At 45.9% G+C, this 12,353-nt stretch overlaps 1 long non-coding RNA gene across 1 annotated transcript; it reads right to left on the bottom strand.

Annotated features, from left to right (window-relative positions):
* Positions 1-289: 289 nt before the first annotated feature.
* LOC129458420 (uncharacterized) lies at positions 290-7,039 on the bottom strand. Its single transcript, XR_008649621.2, has 3 exons — positions 6,941-7,039; positions 6,042-6,155; positions 290-452 (listed from the first exon to the last, which is right to left on the bottom strand). It is a non-coding gene; the product is annotated as an uncharacterized lncRNA (long non-coding RNA).
* Between the last annotated feature and the right edge of the window lie 5,314 nt (positions 7,040-12,353).

The raw sequence follows: 12,353 nt of genomic DNA, 5'->3' as shown, positions 1-12,353 counted from the left end.
GCCATATAAAATTGCCAGTATTTGACTGCTTTTGACTTACAAAAATGGTGGTTTCATATGGTTCAACCTAATAAAAATAATAAATAGTAATGCATTAGCACACATAACTAGGAAATTAATGTGTAGAACCAGCTTCAGGCACAGTGGGATCCAATAGAGAAATGGTATCCTGAGGGCTCTATGACTGTCTCCATTTCTTGGCTCTGCTTTCCTCTGTGAACTTGCTTTATCCTCAGACAGGATCATTTCACATCGTTGGAAAGATGCTGCCAATGACCTCAGCCCCGCATTGTTGTGGCTTATGAACATCAAAGAAAAAGTGACCCTCTTTATCATAGCATCCATGCGGCCAGTCTCAGGGAAGACTCTAACTGGCTTTGCTTGCATCACAAGCTGATCCATCAACCGATTATTGTGGCCAGGTTGATGAATAACTCCGATTGGCAGTCTCCCTAGGGAGGGTGAAACACCATAATTAACTCCTGTCAGGCCCAATTGGATGCTAAGCAGGGAAAAAACAGATTGTTTGCTTGTTTTTCACAGGAATGGATAAGGAAAGAACAGTGGGTAACTTGTTTTTTATTTTACTTTTCCTGTAAAATTTTTCTTTCGTGAGGATGCATCACATTTTATCAATTTTTAAGATAAAATTTTATATATATATATATATATATATATATATTATACACACTCATTATCATGAGGGTAATATTTAGGAGAGATAAAAGTCCAGGATGAGCTGTGAGCTAAGTCTGCCAAAAATTCTAAGAATATTCAGCAACGGCTCTTTTATAAAGTTATATTAGTAACTTAGATGGAAGAAGGTATAGGTTTGCTACCTGGAGCCAAGGGTGTAATGCTCATGGTGAATACAGAAAAAAGAGAACAGAAATGCAGATGATGTTTTATGTCTATGGTTTCTGCTAAAGAGAATTGTCTTTTAATTTTCTTTTTCTTTCTTTCTTTCTTTTTTTTTTTTTTTTGAGACACAGTCTTGCTCTGTTGCCAGGCTGGAGTGCAATGGCACGATCTCGACTCACTACAACCTCTGACTCCCTGGTTCAAGGGATCCTCCTGCCTCAGCCTCCTGAGTAGCTGGGATTACAGGCGTGTGCCACCACGCCCAGCTAATTTTTGTATTTTTAGTAGAGACTGGGTTTCACCATGTTGGCCAGGCTGGTCTTGAACTCCTGACCTCATAATCCTCCCACCTCAGCCTCCCAAAGTGCTGGGATTATAGGTGTGAGCCACCGCGCCTGGCCAATTGTCTTTTAATTTTAAAGGGTGGGACCTTGCTTAGCCAGAATGGCAGACTGAAACGGAGGCCTTGATCGTAAGCAATTGCTCTCCACTCACGTCCCCTGATCACTTATGCGTGGAGTCCTAATTAGGGAAAAGGAGTTAGACTGTCAGGAGCAGGGGAAAGCAAAAAGAAAAAGCAGATAAGCTATAAGTCTGCCTTTCTTCGTGGTCCAGGACATATAGCCCTCCCGTTCAAATATCTCACAGTCTTTCTGTGACCGACTTATCACCAGACCCTCAGCTGACAGAAAAATGCAAGTTAGTTCACTGCAACCTTGGCATTATCAGTATTGCATGTAGCCCCCTCCAGCACACAGCACAGGCACCATCCTATAAAATCCCCAGCAAACCTTTGTCTCCTTGCAGTCAGCTCCTCTCTTGCTAATTTGTCCGTTGCTTTTTTGCAATGGAAAAGTTTTGCTACTTTCTCTAATCTGCCTTTCTTTCCTATGACTGTCTTGGTATATTCCTTTTACCACCCACACCACTGGCCCCAGTTAGTTAGTCACTACCTACCTATGATACTATGTATGAGCTTCACAATTTTTTTCCAAGTCCATCTAGTATTGGACTTGGAAAAAAAAGACTATGATTCTTTTTTTTTTTTTTTGAGACAGAGTCTCACTCTGTCACCCAGGCTAGAAATACAGTGGCATGATCTCAGCTCACTGCACCTTCTGCCTCCTGGATTCAAGCAATTCTTGTGCCTCAGCCTCCCAAGTAGCTGAGATTGCAGGCACCTGACACCATGCCCGGCTACTTTTTGTGTTTTTAGTAGAGACGGGGTTAGTCATGTTGCCCAGGGTGGTCTTGAACTCCTGGCCTCAAGTGACCCGCCTGCGTTAGCCTCCCAAAGTGCTGGGATTATAGGTGTGAGCCACCATGCCCAGCCTGACTTTTTATAGTTTTATTAGACTCCTCTACCAGTGGTCAAAAGGGAGAAAATAAACCCTAGTCCTGTCATATATTTTGTTTTTTTTTTTAATGGAGGTATAACAGATCTACCATAAAGTATATAATCCCCAGTGTACAGCTGCATGAATTTTTACATTGGAAAACTCAGGTCTAGGAGCCAGGATCCCTGGTTCTGCCACAGCTCTGCTGTTAAATCTCTGCGCAGGGCGGCTCTTTCCTCCTGAATTTCAGTTTCCCTAACTGTAAAGTGAGAGCCCTAAACAAGATCATTATTTTACAAAGTGTGCTATGTGTATGCAAGTCGATTCTAAGTGTATTTGGGAGAGATTTTTGATAGAGATGTATTTTTTATTTTTTAAACCTTCATATTGAGTTACAATTTGTATAGGATAAAGTATACAAATCTTAATTGAAGGGTTCAATGAATTGTTACTATAATCGCCCTATGGGTTTTTCCTTCCACCTGCACAAACAAAATCAATTCCTGAAGACCGTGGCACTGCAGTACACAAAGAGTTTAATTGATGCGGGGCCAGCCATGCCATGAGAGAGACAGAGTTATTACTCAAATCAATCTCTCTGAAGGCTCAGAGGTTAGGGGTTTTTCAAAGGTAGTTTGGTGGGCAGGGGGCTAGGGCATGGGGAATGCTGATTGGTTGGGTCGGAGATAAAATTATAGGGAGTCAAAGCTGTCCTCTTGAGCTGATTTGCTTCTGCATGGGGCCACAGGAGTGGTTGGCGAGTCCAGGTGGAGCATGGTGTTAGACATGGAAAAAACCTGAAAAAGCTGTTCTGGGGTTCTACAACAGTGACGTTATCTGCAGGAGTCACTGGGGAAGTTGCATATCTTGTGACTTCCAGAATAATGACTGGCGATCATTTATGTCTACACCTTAGCTGAATTCAGGCTTCTCTATCCTCCTGGCCTTGTGGTCTCTCATTAGCTTTGCAAAGGTGGTTGAGTTTGAGGGATGGGCTATTATCCTTTAAACTATAAACTAAATGTCTCCCAAAGTTAGTTTTGCCTAAGCCTAGGAATAATTAAGGGCAGCTTGAAGGCCAAAGGCAAGATGAAGTTTAGCTAGATCAGATCTCCCCTACTGCCATAAGTTTCTTACTGATATAATTTTTGCAAGGATGGTTTCATTACCTATGCATAAACTTGTGTAACTATAGATATAAATCATTCCCAGTTTCCCCAGAAAGCTCTTTGTGCCCTAGTTACCTTCACTGTGAAGGTAACTCGTATTCTGAGTTTTTTCAACATAGATTGGTTTTTGCCTGTTTTGAACTTCCTGTAATTAAATCATACAGTAACTACTCTTCATCTGTGCCTTGCTTTTCTGGGTCATCATTATGTTTGTGAAAATTATCCATATTGTTCTATGTAGCAGTTCATTCATTTGCATTGCTAAATAGTATTCCATTGTATGAATATACCACACTTTACTTATCCATTCTATTGCAGCTGGACATTTGCATTGTTTTCTTTGGCTATTGTGAACAAAGCTACTACTATTGTAAATGTCTTTTGGTGGACATGTGCACTCATCTCTCTGGGGTATATGCCTAGGAGTAGAATTGCTGAGAGATAGGGTACTCAGTGTTATCACCATACACAATCTTGTATGAATCTTGTATGAATATACACAGGTGTATTTTAGGGGAGGGAAATAAAGATGATCTTAAACTTTTTCAGATTCTTACAGGGATTTTCTAATTTAAAAAGGTTTTTAGGCCAGGCATGGTGGCTCATGCCTGTAATCTCAGCACTTTGGGAGGCTGAGACAGGTGGATCACTTGAGGTCAGGAGTTCAAGATTAGCCTGGCCAACATGGTGAAACCCCATTTCTACTAAAAATACAAAAATTAGCTGGGTGTGGTGGCGCATGCCTGTAATCCCAGCTACTTGGGAGGCTGAGGCAGGAGACTCGCTTGAACCCAGCAGGCAGAGTTTGCAGTCAGTTGATATTGCACCACTGCACTTTAGCCTGGGCAGCAAAGTAAGATTCTGTCTCAAAAAATAAATAAAATAAAATAAAAATAAAATATAAAATAAAATAAAATATAAAATAAAATAAAATAAAATAAAATAAAATAAAATAAAATAAAATAAAATAAAATGGGTTTTAGTGTCCTGGTAAACAATCCTGGGGCAGGGGGCATTATTTTTATTTTTATTTACTTATTTATTTTCTAGACAAGGTTTCACTGTGTCACCCAGGCTGGAGTACAGAGGTGCTATCATGGCTCACTGCAGCCTTGACCTCTTGGGCTCAAGTGATCCTCCCACCTTAGTCTCCCAAGTAGCTGGGACTTCAAGCTTGTGCCATCACGCCCAGCTAATTATATTACATTTTTTTTTTTTTGTAGAGATGGGGTCTCACTACGTTGCCCGGACTGGTCTGAACTCCTGAGCTAAAGCGATTAGAGGGAGGGTTTTAGAATGCACACATCTGTGTAAAGAACTTAGATGAGGAGAGAGCACATGCTTAGAAAATTGCGGAAACTGCAAAACTGTGTGTAGGTATAGAGGTGGGTTGGGGAGGAGGGTACAGGAGCAGGGAACATCAGGATCCAAAAAGATACCGTAAGGTTGAAATGAAGGCTGAATCTAAGTTTCCCACTTACACAAATATGAGAGGGACAGGTGAAAGTAACAGGATAGCTTGGTGAATAGTACGAGTGTAAAGTGACTGACAAGAACAAACAAGCTAATTTGACCTCAGGCTGAATTAGAGGAACTTAGGATCTAAGAACTCATTTTCTCTAGAATAAGGATAGTGGTGATCCACCCACTCTGCACCAGTAGCGTACAGCTGGGTGCTCTGTTCCATGTTAGGGACACATGCTCCAAGGAACACAGACCAGAATGCATTTAGAGGACAGTGGCCAGTATGGTGAAGGCCTCAAACCCTGCCACATGAGGAACAGCTGTAGGAAATGGAACATTGTCCTGGAAAAGAAAAATCTTGGTGGTGATAGCAGTCTTTGGCTCTCTGAGGGGATGTCATGTGGAAGAGAAATGAGTTGCCCAGAGAAATTTCTTGCTATCACTGAGGGTGTTCACACATTTTTTTTGGATGGGCACTTGCTGAAGCTATTTCAGACGGAGATTAAATATCAGATGAAAAGTTTGATTCATGACTCTGAGTTCCCTTTTAACTCTGAGATCCTGTGAATCTGGCTATGTGACCTTGACTTGGTCACTGAACTTCTTGGAACCTTAGTTCTTCATCTGTAAAATAATAGGTAGACTAAGGATTCTTTAGTGCTGAACACAATCTACTGAGTTGCTTCCCAGAGAAGCTAGGTGGTGTTACATATTCCCAATCTTCAGCTGTGACTCCTGCAGTTAAGGTGCTTTGGTCGTAAGCAACAGAAACTGACCGTTTATGGAAAAAAAGAGTTTGTTGGAAAGAAGTGGGAAATTCATATAATCTATGAAATGACTGAAGAACAAGACTTGAAGAAGAGAGAAATTAGAGCGTCCTTCCCTGGCATGCCATGGGGGTGCATTGGCTGTGATGGATTTTTCCCTTATTCTTAGGTCACTATTCAGCATTCAAAGTCCAGTTGACAGAGTCAGTCCCTTGGACCTAACTTGGCCTCAAGCCTGCTGCTTGGCAGGAAGGTCAGGACACCTTGATTATCAGCCCAATGTCATCCCCCGAGATGAAATCAAACGCTCTTACTAGAACAAGAGCCAAATAACATGTCCCCTACAACCTCCACCCTTTTCTCTTCCATTTATAATAGCACATCAGACTCAAGAGAGTGAGCAGCATTATGATGGAAATAGTCTTCAATCTATTTCAACTTACCTTTAAAAGTGAAAAATGCACTCATCTGGATGCTCACATTTTTACCAGTAGTAGCCCACGTGACATGTCATAACTGGGTGCTGAAATGCTGACAAGTCTGAGAACACGACTCCCCTAGGAGACAGACACGCTGATGGGCTTGAGCATTCACAAACAGATATCGGATGCCTACTATGTGTCAAGCCCTGTGGTAGACACCGAGACTCATTAAGTCAGTGCAAAAAATGGAAAGGTTAAATATAAACGGAAAGGGCAAGTGCATTGCATCAGGGTTAAACAGGGTGGCGCCGACCAAGGAGGGATTCCTTTCAGGCCCGGCCTCGCAGCCCAAGCGTGGCCCGCCCTAGCCCCACCCCCGAGTGACCTCACACTCCAGCCGTCCAATCCCGTCACCACCCCGTCCAGTCTCCACCCCGGGAGGCTCCACTCCGGGTCCAGGCCGCCTGGGGCGTTTGCAGTCCTCTGTGGGAGGTGGCGCCCCCCAGAATGAGAACATTTCTGTCCCGGGCCAGCAGGTGTTACCTGAGTAAGATTGAGATTCTCTCACCAGGCGACAAGGCTTGTTGTGCCCGAGACAGGCACAGCTCAGATTCCCTACCCGTGGTAATTAACCTGGGGAAAAATGTAACCAATCCCCGAGACTCGGGCCTCCAGCCAGCCGCCCGCTTGCTCCGTCCTTCCCCACGCGGGAGCCGAGCCTGGAAGGATTGCGGGGGGCGGAGGGGTGCGGTGCGGCGGGTGGAGGTGGGAGGGTTTGAAATGGATCCTGGCTGGGAGGACTTCCCAGGCCCCCTGCCGGACGGCGAGCTAAAAGCGTGAGGCGAAGGTCGTGGAAAGCCCGCGGGAACCCACCGCGGAGGTGCACTGGCCGCTGGGTCTCAGGCGCCGCGGGGATTTACCGCGCCTGGAGGTCACCGCTCCGCGTCCCAGGGCGGGGCAGGAGGCTGGGTCCTGCTGATCCCAGAAGACATAGCAGCACGGAGACACTAATCCGCTGTTTTTACACATCAACACTTCACACGAGAGAGATTACGTACCTCACATTGCAGTCATAGAGGGATCTGTGGGTGTTAGAGGCTTTCAGCTCCTGCTCTCGGGTGCATTGTGGGACAGAGCCTAGCAGGGAGGGAGCAGAGGCCGCGGCAGCCTCTCGGGTTCTAATCTCCCACCTGCCGCTCGCCCTAAATCATGGCGGCTCCCTGGACCTCAGTTTTCTCACCTGCGCAGTGGTTAAGCTAAAACCTGTGCATCTCTCTGCTTTTTAAGGATAAAACTGAGACTCCGAAGAGTGTTTGGAAAGAACACGTCAGGAGTGTGCAAGGGTTTCTTTGAACTGTGGATCTCACATCCCTGTCTGGCCTGCACATTTGCTCACCAAGGAATGCCAATTTCGTTGTTTTTTGTTTGTTTGTTTTTTAAATGGTGATAATTGACTTGAAGGAAACCAACCTAATTACTTGGCTGGATAAGTGTAGAGAGGCAGGGGATGACCAGGTGGAAGAGGGCTGCTGCTTTGGAGAGATTCTCTCAGGGAAAGAAGGAATGGGACTAAGGCCTGGAGTGTGATTTTTTTTTTTTTTTTTTTGTAAAGATTCCTGTATTCAGAACCACTCTTAAGTCTGCTGAGTAGAGTAGGAGACTGGGAATCATTTTGAATCAAACCTCTCATTTAACAAATAATGAAACCGAGGCCCAGATAGGAGAAAGTGACTTACCCAAGGGCACGAAGCTGTTGGCTTGTTGGCTCTGGGATCTCTCTGAGGCTGATTGAAACTACCTTCTCTGACCTGGACTTTAATTCCATCTCGCCTAGGCTCCACTCCATGTGAAACCAGGTTTTAGGATTTGGGCCTTTCCCCCAAAGAATTCATGGAGTTGTTTCCTGCTTCCAAGGCACTTTGAATTCCTCTGGTTAAAGGTACTCTCTGTCACTATGTCTGTCAAACGAGGCAAGGCAGGAGGTTTCGGGGGTTAAGGAGTGGGTACTCACTGGTGTGGAATTTAGCAGAGGTGAGATTTTCATGGGCACTGTGTACTTTATCAGTTTACAACTTGCTGTTAATAGAGGCCATTAATCACAGCCAACTGCAGCTGGCTTAGCCTGGGACAGGGACGGTCCAGCCATGGTTAGGAGGGGCAGGCACAGGCAGGAGTAACCAGGGAAGGACCTCCTACAGTTACCCTTGAGGCCCGAAAATCGTGCTAGGAAGAAGACAGTGGAATAAGTGCTCCCAAAATGAAGACACTGGCACATATAAATGGTCTCACTGTCTCCGGCTGAGTCCTTCCAAATGACCCAACCTGCGTTAAATGCCTAACAGTGTCTGGCACACATTAGGTGCTCAATGAATACTCTGGAATTTGAAAGTCCTTGCCCCAAACATCAAGATATCATTTTATTCCCACTTTACAAGCATGGAAACAGAGGAATAGAAAGGTTAAATTATTTCACCCAAGTTATAGAGCAAGGAAGTGGCAGAGCTGGGATTCAAACCCAGACCCTCTGGCTCCAGAGTCCATCCTCTGAGCCACCCAGCAGGGATGGGCCTGGGAAGAACTTACTAACAGTCTAGTTGTCAGCCTCAGACTCCATCCATCCAAAATATCCTCCCTCCCTCCAGCTGGGTGTGTGCAGCTCTTGCTGGAGAAGGGGTGATCAAGATGACCTCTGGAGGCCCTTGCAGATTTACAATCCTCCAATCCGCCCCTGGAGAATTCCCCCCTCTCAGACTTCACTTGCTTCTCTTTCTGTACTGTCCAACAGGCCAGCCTGGGCCTCCTGACTGAGTTCAGCTGTCATTGTGGGACAGAAGAGGAGTGTGCAAACCCTGCAGGATTAGGGGTGCTGATGAGGCAGCCATCAGAAGACATCACTTGACAGGGCCTCTCTATTTCATGAGTCATGAGGGCTGAGCATGGAGCCCTCTTCCTGCTCCTCCAGAAGCCCTGGCCTCCCCATGACCCAGCCCTTCTTGTTTCCACCTGATGCTTCTCTCACAGCTGCCATGATTTCATAATCTTTTGTCATAACCTTCCACGTCATCCCTCCATCATCTGGTCTCAGCTCACACAGAGGGCTAGGAGGTAAAAAAGTCTACTTCCTGCTTCTCTGCTGGATGACCCCTCCTCCATGCCCAACTGAGAGCTCTTCTTACAAATCTCCATAGAAGGGGGTTCTTCATGTTTCTTGTCAATGTTTCTCAGTGTTGACAACTTATAAGGCCGGGGTATTTGGTGAAATGGAATTTCTGGGGGCTGGCTTTCAGGGATTTGTTGGGGGCATATATAAGGATTTAAAGTATTCAGATAATCTAGCTCAGGGGTCTGCAAACTTTTCCTGTAAAGGCCTAGACAGTGAATATTTTAGGCAGGTTATACAAGTTCTGTGGCAACGACTCAGTTCTGCTGTTGGAACACAAAAGCAGCCACAGGTGATATGTAAATAAATGAGTGTGGCTTTTTCCAATAAATTGTTATTTATAAAACTAGGCTGTAGACCAGGTTAGGTTTGTGGGCCATAGTTTTGCTGGCCTCTGATAGAAGTGGTTTAAGGTTGGGGCCTGGGTGGTCACCCCAGGGGAGAGCAGTGGGTAATTTCTGTGTAATGCCTTTGGCTGGCTAAGGTGCACCCTGGACCTGCACAAGCATGGGGCACCTCCCTCACCCATCCTACCAGAGGTCATCAGTGGACAGAGGGCGTTGGGGAGCACTAACCAAGGGTCAAGATTGCTCTTCTGTAATGGAGCTGTGGGATGCTGTGTCAAGAGGGAGAAGACCCATAGGTCTTTTTTTTTTTTTTTTTTTTTTGAGACGGACTCTCACTCTGCTACCCAGGGTGGAGTGCAGTGGTGTGATCTTGGCTCACTGCAACCTCCACCTCCTGTGTTCAAGTGACTCTCCTGCCTCAGCCTTCCAAGCAGCCGGATTACGGGCATGTGCCACCACGCCTGGCTAATTTTTGTATTTTTAGTAGAAATGGGGTTTTGCCATGTTGGCCAGGCTGGTCTCAAACCTGTGACTTCAGGTGATCCGCCTGCCTCGGCCTCCCAAAGTGCTGGGATTACAGGTGTGAGCCACTGCGCCTGGCCCCCACAGGTCTTCTGACCACTGTATTCAGTCCTGACCTGCCCAGACAGCCTTCTCCCTAAGGAAGGAGTCCCACACAAATCTCATTGGCGAATGCCCTGATCTTCTGCAGCTGGAGCAGCAGCTTACTAGGCCTTTCAGATACACTTAGGAAGAAATCCTGAAGCAGAACCTCATTAGCTTGTGTGTGGCTGGTGAGGTGGTTTTTGCTCAGGACAAGGTGCCCAACAGCTCTGGGAGGTCTTTGGTGAGGAGGTGCCTCGAGGAATTATCTCAGATGTGATGGACTTATTTCATTTCCTCTGGGGCACCCCCTCTTTCTTCCACCTCTAAGCCTCTGCATATGCTGCATTCTCTGCTGTTTCTTCCATCTTCTCCACATAGCTAAGTCCTTCTCATTCTGTCAGCTCCTCCAGGAAGCCTCCTCAGATTGCTCTCCTCTCCCAGTTTTTGGTTGGTGTTCCTGTATGTGCTCCCACTGAGCTCTGATTGATAGTCACCCACTAAAGCCTTTGTTATGCTTCTCTGTGATCACTTGTTTCACCTGTATCTTCCACTAGAATGTAAGTTAGACTGAAAACTCTGTGAGGACAAGGACCCCAGCACGTTGCACAATATCTGATCTACAGAAGTAGCTCGATAAATATTTATTAAGCGGATTAATGAATTTCACTCACATCAGTGGGCAGAACTTTCCTTTAACTATTGTGAAAATGAATGTGTCCATCACATTCTCTGTAAACTTCCCAAGAAGTTTGAGAGAGCAAAGGTCCTTTCCTGTGGTTATAGAACCAAACTTTCCCTTTCAGCTTCTCTTCCTATTAGTATGTGTGCCGCATGTTCCAATAATTGTTTGAACAGAGGCAGGCATCTTGTTTCAGTGAGCCTTCATTTGGAGAGGAAAGTGAAGGGAGGAATATTTTCCTGGACTCCTCCTGGAAGGGGAACTTCCTGTCTCCCTTTATTCTTAAGCACCATATTATTTCTCTGTGACTTAGTTCCCCTTCATAAGTATGAAGGTATACCCAGAGCTCTGGGAGGCCAAGGGAGGAGCATCGCTTGAACCCAGGAGTGCGAGGTTGCAGTGAGCGATGATGACTGTGCCACAGCACTCCAGCCTGGGTGACAAAGTGAGACCTTGTCTCTAAAAATACATACATACATACAAAATAAGTACAAAGGTACTGTGTGTGTGTGTGTGTGTGTGTGAAGGAACCCTTGGTAGAGTGAATGTTTACGTTGGGAGTATTTTGAGGGGTTTTCTTTTGAAAGGGGTGTTCCTGAGCTCATTGTGTTCTTCAGAAAATTCCAACTGTAGCTGGGATTAGGATTTTTACACCACCACAGATTAATTGCAGACCACCCCCAACCCTCCTCTCCTGGGGGTTGACACAGTCCCCCAGCTGGGGAACAAGGCCTGGGTTTACAGCCTAAGGGTTCTGATAATACCCCTTGGACTCAGCAACCATCTCCCAAGGAGCAGCAAGAACCTTCCAGATGTCATCATACCAACCTTCCCAATTTCCCCAGAAAGGAGGAGAGGCACCCAGATGTGTGTTGCAGAGTCAGGGAAACTGAAACACAAGTTGAAGAAAATCAGGTGAAAGGAGTCAGTGAGAATTTGAATTCAAATAGCAGCCCACCCTCCCTTCTGTGCACCGCCTTGCTCTAGCCACACCGCTGTGTTCCTCAGTGCCCTCATTGAGGCCATTGGAGGTGGTAGCTCTGCTGCCCCAGGCTGGTCAGCGACCAACTTGTGAGTGGACGGGAGTTGGGGAGAGGAGGAAGGAGAGATGCGTTTCCAGCCTGTTCAGGCATCCTCCATGCCCATCTCTCCTTATCTCTTTGGAAAACCTGTCTTGACCTATTTTCACCCGTTTTTTGGGGGCCAGCCACAAATGGCCCCAATCACAGCCCTTGGGTAGTGCCAGACCTGTGACTCAGGAGTTGCTGACTCTCTTGATTTCAGGATTTTGTGACTTTGATGGGATAACCTTTGAGGAATTCTTGGGGGCAGCTGGAATGAGCCTGCTTGGAAGCTCAGTTAGGCCTTGGTTATGAGCAAAGCATGTTTATGGGATATTAAAAATAGATTTCAAGCAAATATATAAATCTCTTTCTCTCCTGGCCCTTTGTCTCTGGCCTCTGGCCTCTCACCTCCTGGGGTGGCCCTCAGTACAGGGGCTTGATTTGCCCAGGTCCCCTTTAGATTGTAGAGCCTCTGCA

The sequence above is a fragment of the Symphalangus syndactylus genome, chromosome 19 (assembly GCF_028878055.3).
Source record: "Symphalangus syndactylus isolate Jambi chromosome 19, NHGRI_mSymSyn1-v2.1_pri, whole genome shotgun sequence".
Taxonomy (NCBI): domain Eukaryota; kingdom Metazoa; phylum Chordata; class Mammalia; order Primates; family Hylobatidae; genus Symphalangus; species Symphalangus syndactylus.
This window is presented reverse-complemented; position numbering and strand designations above follow the sequence as displayed.